A 9,231-nucleotide genomic window follows, 5' to 3' on the forward strand; every position below is an offset into this window, starting at 1 on the left:
TAGAAATTTTTTTTCAAAATTTTATTTCTATAGAAAATTTTGAAAAAAATTTTGTCAAAATTTTATTTCTATAGAAAATTGAGTCGAAATTTTATTTCTATAGAAAATTTTGTCACAATTGTATTTCTATAGAAAATTTTGTAAAAATTTTATGTTTATAGAAAATTTTGTCAAAATTTTATTTATATGGAAATATTATTTTATTTCTTTGAACATATTGTCAAAATTTTATTTCTATAGAAAATTTTTTTTCAAAATTTTATTTCTATAGACAATTTTGTCAAAATTTTATTGCTATAGACAATTTTGTCAAAATTTTATTGCTATACAAAATTTTGTCGAAATTTTATTTCTATAGAAAATTTTGTCACAATTGTATTTCTATAGAAAATTTTGTAAAAATTTTATGTCTATAGAAAATTTTGTCAAAGTTTTATTTATATAGAAATATTATTTTATTTCTTGTCAAAATTTGATTTCTATAGAAAATTTTTTTTCAAAATTTTATTTCTATAGAAAATTTTGGCAAAATTTTATTTTTACAGAAAATTTTGTCAAAATTTTATTTCTATAGAAAATTTTGCCAAAATTTTATTTTTATAGAAAATTTTGTCAAAATTTTACTTTTATAAAAAATTTTGTCAAAATTTTATTTCTATAGAAAATTGAGTCGAAATTTTATTTCTATAGAAAATTGAGTCGAAATTTTATTTCTATAGAAAATTTTGTCAAAATTTTATTTATATAGAAATATTATTTTATTTCTTAGAACATATTGTCAAAATTTTATTTCTATAGGAAATTTTTATTTCTATAGAAAATTTTGTCGAAATTTTATTGCTATAGAAAATTTTGTCAAAATTTTATTGCTATAGAAAATTTTGTCAAAATTTTATTTCTATAGAAAATTTTGTCAAAATTTTATTTCTATAGAAAATTTTGTCAAAATTTTATTTCTATAGAAATTGTTATCAAAATTTTATTTCTATTGAAAATTTGTCCAAATTTTATTTCTATTGAAAATTTGTCCAAATTTTATTTCTATAGAAAATTTTTTCAAAATTTTATTTCTATAGAAAATTTTGTCAAAATTTTATTTCTATAGAAAATGTTGTTGTCAAAATTTTATTTCTATAGAAAATTTTGTTGTCAAAATGTTATTATTAATGGTCAATCCTGAAATACGCGTCGATAGTCTGAGGGGAAGTGCAACATAGAAATTGTACAATGGGTACAACGGATATGTTGCTTATAGCTTGGGCAATGAAAACTACGTCAACAAGGGCTGATACTGGACTTAAGACCTATAGAAGTTCACATAAACAGCGTAGCCGCCATAGCTGCGCTGTGATTGAAGAGGTTGGGAGTGTGAGGGAAAACCGAGACATGACGAACCATCAAAGGATAATAGGGCAAAAGATAATAGGGTGGGAGAAATGGCAGATGTCGCAACAATCCATGATCGTGTATCTGAGTTGACCATAGTCGCCGTGTGTGACATTCTTTCGCCGGTAATATGGTCCTGGGAGAATGAGACCCTAGAACAGATATCAGAGAGAAATAACTGCTACATCGATGGATCTAAGATGGGTGATTGGGTGGGATTGAGCGTATATGTGTGTGACCCAGACACCAAGATCCTATTCGTATTACCGGACCACAGCACAATCCTGCAGGCAGAAGTGCGTGCCATAGCGGAATGTTTCAAATGGCTTGGAAATAAAAAGAAGCCACAAAACGTGAACATTTTCACAGATTGCCGAAGGTTCGATCGAGACTGTGTTTGAGTGCAAAAGCATGATCAACGAATAATTGGAATACGGCAGGAGACATGCCGTAATAAGAGAATAAAGGCCAAAGAATTTGCGATAAGAGGTAGAATAAATAGAAAAGTCAACTTAGAGAACGCAAAGCCAATAAAGTCAAGCGGGCCCAGATAGATCAATGGGCGCGGGAGTCACATAAATCGATGTAGACTCATGGAATGGTCGGAGGGGTGACGGAAATACATGAAAGACGACAGTCAGAAGGGAATAATGGAAGGAGCATATCTGTGCCTTATAGGACCTACACAGAGAAAATTTTCACAAAAATATTTCCAATTAAAATTTAAATTGAATTTTCAAAAATATTCGATTAAGAATTTAACTGATTCAACAAAGTTTTTAATTGAAACAAAAATTAATAGTTTCAATTAATTATTTAATTTGATCAATTAATTTTTTATTGGCTTTAGTGATTGATACTATCATTTCTGTGATTGAAGACATTTCAATTAAAATTAATTGGATTGAATCCAAAAATTATATTTTTTTGTGTGTAGTAACACTACCTGTGGTACTGTCCTGCCTTTACTAGACAAAGAGTCAACCATATCGGTGATGAGAAGCTTTGGAACCGGGTCCAATTTGGAAACAGGGACTGGAAACAAATTAAAGAATTCGTTAGATACACGGAGTTCCTGGAATAAAATATGGAAAGAATAAGTTAGTACGTACCACAAGCCGAAAACGGCTTAGGTGTATGTGAGTGAACGAGGCCAACCTGAATCCTCTTTTCAACCTTACCTAACCTAATCTAAGGCAAATTTTCCTTAAAGTAAAAAAAGTGTTTTGATTTAAAGATTTAATTTAAAAGAATTAATTTTGAAATTACCCGATATATTGAATATATCGGATTAAAGATTCAATTTATTTGATATTAAGAAAATATTTTTTACTTTGAAGTACCTGTTATGTGTTTTTAACGGAATAATTAAAAATTCGATACATGAGATCTGTATCCAAATTGTAATTTTATAGAACCTAGATTTAAACCTAGATAGCTCCCTAAAGAATGTCCTTATTTATAAGAAGTAGCATCTTTGTATACGAATCAATACCAAATTCCGTAAAAGAAGGCAAAAATATTTGGATACAAGTAAACTTTTTTGAGTGTATTATTGTTTAAAACTTCCTTATATATACGTTATAGATATACGCACTAACGAAACTTCATGAAAATGGGGGTAAGTTAAATTATAATTCGTAAATTTAAGTGTTGGTTAAGTTTAAAGTTTACGCCATGATAAAACCCCTAAATTAAAAAATCCTAAATTTAAAAGTGAGATGCGTCTTAAATGTATCCTTAGTGTAATGCCTCCTTTCATTGGCTTGAAATCAACACCAATATACAAAACTTTTTACATTAAAAAAAAAGACTTCGGCGGTCATAAAGTACTTGCCATAGATTAATCATGGGCTTCATTGAGATCTAAGTTAGTTTGCCTTAAAGAATTATTAAAATCTACAACAAATTCATAGTGAGATGGTTTTGTACTCGTAAGTGTAAAAATCTACATAAGTAGCATATTTATAAGATACCAAAACTTGTTGTTGTTGTTTTTTGTGCTGCTGGTTTTTTTCTCTCCGAATCAAACTATACTTCGCACCATTTTACAGTCTCTATATGTAGTAGGAAATGTAATGGAAATTTCATACGTATGTATATGTGAGTGGGTTGTAAACGATTAAAACGATATGAAATAAACATTGGAGCTACATTTACGATATTGCCTCCATAGCCTTTGATCTTTTATGCATCATTAAGATTTATGGATGGTATTTTGTGTCGTTCAATCTTAGGAAAACCAAATACAAAATGTAACCTAGCTTAGAGAGTGATTTTTGAGGAAGTTCCATTCGTAGAATATGAACAATGTTACGTATCATCACACAAAATCTCACAGTTTTGTCACATTCTTGCTTGTTTTGACTGTTTTTAAATGTGTGATACACCCTCAAAAAAAATCGCTTCTCTAACATATGTTCCAAACATATTTTGCAGGAAGCACATATATTATTGGATATTGCCGAAACATTATTTTGTTTGTTTTATGTGAACATATTATATGTTTGGAAGCATTTTGAGCCCAAAAATGTTATATGCTTGGAAGAATTTTCTCCCCAAGAAGATTGTGCTCATTCCCTCACATAATTTTCACTTCCACGAAATTTTTTTGTTCTTGGCACCTTTTTCTGTAATACAAATAATGTTGAAGAAATGATTCAATTTTATAATTTTTTTCAATTTTACCTTTCGCCTGGACGGAAAATCGAACCGGGAACCATGCAATTTGTAAGCCAACACACTACCACTGGGCTATGTAGCTGTTATAGTCATTAATAATTCATTTTAAAGCAAATAAACTTTCAATTGTTTCTTTGGATCGAGTTTTGCCGCTAAAATGAAAAATAATTTGAGCGGCAAAACTCGAACCTAATGCCCGCTTTTATTTTTGAAAGTGTACGTCAACTCATCTTGGACTACTTATTAACAAAGAGGAACTAAACTTATTTTTTTCTGAAGATTCCTTTGTAATTTTTATATATTTTCCACTGTTTTTTGTTTAATTTCCTTTCTTGCTAAATATTTTGACGTTCCGATTTCTTTTGACGAACCAACAAAAAAAATTGTGCCCATAATGCCAAAATGATAAGCAAGGCAAAAACACATGCTGTTTTTTTAATGTCTATTCTCCTGGTTCCGAATGTCTATTCTCTTTACTCCGAATACGCAATTTAATGTTCAAATTAAATAATATTTAGACTTAAGCATATCCAATTTTTGGAGAAGCCTTATTAACATGCCAAGCGCATAGCCAAAACAAATGAACACGAAACAACATGCAAGCAGTTTCCGAAACAACATACAAGCAGTTTCAAAAAATTGCTCTCTTTTGATTCTCTCGTTGTGTTATGTTGATATCTTTCGTCAACCCTTACGGGCTCTTTCTCTACACTCTCTCTGTCTCTGTCGCTCCCTGAATAAAATATCACAACATATATATGTTTACCCAAATTTTGTAAATTTATATATGTCTACATTCACACATATTATTTTTATGGAACATTCTTGCCCTAAGCATAATATATTCTAACATATTAACATATGTGTCCCAAACATTTAATGCTAGTTTAGGAACATTACATTTTTGCACTTAAATATATTGTGTTTAAAAATTGTGCCCGAAACACATTTTGTTTATATCGGAACATATGAAAAACATATTTTTCTAACAGTGTATGATTTGCCGGAAATTTAAAATCCAGAATCACTCAGGAGGAGGAGGAGGAGTCGATTGGATTATATATTTTATGGGGTCTAAAATCTATATTTCTGGTAGGGACATTTTTTTTACCACTGACCACTATGTGGTTTAGGGTATAAAATTTTTACATTTTACAAAATTCTCAAATAGCACGGTTTTTAACTTATGTCCCCACTTTGGATATTTTTAATACGAGTTTTCGGAACAGCACATTCTGCAATATTTCATAAAACAATTCAATAAAAATCATAATGATATTAGTCCAAACATTATATGGGTTTCAATCAGTTTCAACACTTTTTAAAAACAGGGCTGTTCAGTTTTTTACCTCTTGCTCTCGGAGCGCTGTGAATAAAGTGCCAAAACGAATGAGCGGCACTGAAAAATAGGCACTTTTTATACCCTCCACCATAGGATGGGGGGTATATTAACTTTGTCATTCCGTTTGTAACACATATATTCTGGGTCGTGGTGAAATTCTGAGTCGATCTGAGCATGTCCGTCCGTCCGTCCGTCTGTTGAAATCACGCTAACTTCCGAACGAAACAAGCTATCGACTTGAAACTTTGCACAAGTAGTTGTTATTGATGTAGGTCGGATGGTATTGCAAATGGGCCATATCGGTTCACTTTTACGTAAAGCCCCCATATAAACGGACCCCAAAATTTGGCTTGCGAGGCCTCTAAGAGAAGCAAATTTCATCCGATCCGGCTGAAATTTGGTACGTGGTGTTAGTATATGGTCTCTAACAACCATGCAAAAATTGGTCCACATCGGTCCATAATTATATATAGCCCCCATATAAACCGATCACCCGATTTGGCTTGCGAGGCCTCTAAGAGAAGCAAATTTCATCCGATCCGGCTGAAATTTGGTGCATGGTGTCAGTATATGGTCTCTAGCAACCATGCAAAAATTGGTCCACATCGGTCCATGATTATATATAGCCCCCATATAAACCGATCCACCGATTTGGCTTGCGAGGCCGCTAAGAGATGCAAATTTCATCCGATCCGGCTGAAATTTGGTACGTGATGTTAGTATATGGTCTCTAACAAACATGCAGTAATTGGTTCCTATCAGTCCATAATTATATATAGCTCCCACATAAACCGATCCCCAGATTTGACCTCTGGTGCCTTTTGGAGAAGCAAAATTCATCCGATCTGCTTGAAATTTGTTACGTGGTGGTAGTATATGATATTTAACAACCATACCAAAAGTGGTCCATATCAGTCCATAATCATATATAGTCCCCATATAAACCGATCCCGAGATTTGGTTTTGGAGCCTCTTGAAATTTGGTACATTGTGCTAGTATGTGGCCGTTAACAACCATGCCTAACTAGGTCCATATCGGTCTATAGTTATATATAGCCCTCAGATAAATCGATCCCCAATCACACAAAAATTGGTCCATATCAAGTCCATAATTCTAAATAGCCCCCATATATGCGACCCACATATTTCAATTCTGGCTCTCTACGTATTGTCTAATACATACCACGTATGGACTAACTCACAATTTGGAAAACGATGTTAAGAAGTTTTAAGATACCACAACCCAAGTAATTCGATTGTCGATGACAGTCTTTCGTAGAAGTTTGTACGCAATCCATGGTGGAGGGTACATAAGATTCGGCCTGGCCGAACTTACGGCCGTATATACTTGTTTGAGCTAATTTCAACGAAAAACTGTTACGCACACAGCTCTTTCATATGCGACACAAAAAATATGTAGTAATATATATGATACAAATTGAAATTGGTGATGGCACACTCAAAAAAAGTGAACCCTATATTTCACTAAAGCCGATTTAATTCTATTTTAATTCATGGAATTTTTACGTTTTAAGAAAGTTTCCATGACTTTAATGATGCATAAGCATTAACTAAATTCGCGTCTCCTCCAAAAATAGTTACGAATTTATTAAAATTTCTAAATTTTACCAATAATGAGCTCATATAAAAACCTCTATTATATATAAAATATTGTAAAGAAAATTTCCCGGGAATTCCCGCACTTCATTCCCGGGAAAGCGGGAGCGAAAAAATAGCAAAATCCCCCTACTGCAGGCAGGTGAAGTTCGAAGATGGGCTATATCGGTCCAGATTTTGATATAGTCCCCATATAAACCGATGTGGGGTTGGGGTTTCTAAAATCCGTAGTTTTTATCCAATTTGCCTGAAATTGGAAATCTAGAGGTATTTTAGTACCATAAAAAAGTGTGTCAAAGGTGGCTAGCATCGGACCATGTATAGCCCCCATATAGACTGATCTCCAGATTTTACTTCTTGGGCTTCTAGTAATGGTATTTACTATACGATTTGCCTGAAATTTGAAATCTAGAAGTATTTTAGGGCCATACAGAGGTGTGCCGAAAACGGTGAGTATCGGTCAATATTTTAGTATAGCCCCCATAAGACCGATCTCCCGATTTAAGTCCTACTGTTTCTAGAAACCGTAATTTTTATCCGATTTGCCTGAAATTGTAAATATACTGGTATTTTAGACCCAAAAAAATATGTATTGGATTTAGTTTTTTATCAGTCCATTTGGTAAGGCCTCCATATAGACCGATTTCACTTCTTGAAGATATAGAAGGTGCACTGATCATAAAAATTGCTTGAAACTGAATTTAAAATTTCCAGATTTTACTTCTCGTAAACATTTAAATAATGAGGTGAAAATCTACAGATTTTAGATTTCAAATCAAGGCGTTATTTCATCATTTTCTTGCACACTTACAAGAGATCTTAATGATTCCTCTAAAACTCAAACAAAAATGGTTCTTATAAATCCAGAATCTGATATAGTCTTCATAGATAAAATCTTTAAATTTATCTTCGGGAAGTATACTGGTTGATCTGTTCTGCTTGGGAGAATATCTATCTATAATATTTGATTCATGCTGGTGGGTATTTAAAATTTGGCCCGGCCGAACTTACTGCTGTATATACTTGTTTCAGTATACTATGGATCACTTTTCTCTATTAAAAATCAGTTGAAAATTGAATTTTCCATTGTGTTGACATTATTGTGAGTATTGTACTGGAACCGTGTCATCTCAACGGTCATATATATCATCTATACCTCTTGCGCTATATTTCCCAGAGATATAAAAATACGTCATTTGTTGAACCCATAGAAATTTATTTCGTGAATTTGTTCCCTATGATTTCCAGTTTCATTGTTAGTGATTGACCCAAGTCGTACTATATTATATGTGCTGCTTTTGTATTAGCAATTACACAATTCGACTTCACATTTGAGATCATTTTATGATATCGTTTAATGACAACGACGGGATGCCCGATTCACTGACTATATTTTATGGACATTTTCACGGGTGAATGGTTGTTAGTTGGATGCCCATTTGTTGGCTACTTGATTCGTTGGTTGGTGGGTTAGTGCGACCACAGGAATATCCATGGCACATCTTAATTAGAAAAGAAAATTTGACACCAATTACAATGTAAATAATGAAATAATAACCATAAATATATACTATTTGCTGCTAGCCTTAGCTTATGTTTCTATTTAGTTGGGTATGTAAATTATGTGCAACAACAACCACAAAAACAACAGCAACAATGGAATATTTCTTTTCTGTCTCTGTAAGCTGATAACAAAATTTCATGAAAATGAAAATGTGCGAGATTTATTTTTATTTCAAGTTAAGATTCTTTTTATTTTACTTACAAATTGCATCTGCTGGCAGAGAAGTTATTCAATGGAAAGGAACCGAATTAAATGTTTTACAGAGGCCCATAAAAATTCAATAAATAGAAACGATTTGCCTTTGTACCGAAACCGGCACATTAAAGCCAAAGTAACAATCATAAAGGCTATAGCATCAAGAAAGAAAAACAGCAGCAATAGTCCACAGGTCCAATATATTTTTTCACATACCCTTCACATTGGGTTGTGAATGTTCATTTTTATTTCAATTTCCCACTTTATTAGTAATATAGTCTCATAGAGTCCCTATATGATTACAAAAGGCATATTTTAATACACTTTAAAATTATTAAAAAAAAAAAAATAAAATAAAATAATACAAACCATAAAATTATAATTTATCTCTTCCAATTTGGTATCCAAAACTCTTATTTGCGAGTTGAGGGTTTATACCCAAATC

This window comes from Haematobia irritans, chromosome 1 (genome assembly GCF_050003625.1).
Source record: "Haematobia irritans isolate KBUSLIRL chromosome 1, ASM5000362v1, whole genome shotgun sequence".
Taxonomy (NCBI): Eukaryota; Metazoa; Arthropoda; class Insecta; order Diptera; family Muscidae; genus Haematobia; species Haematobia irritans.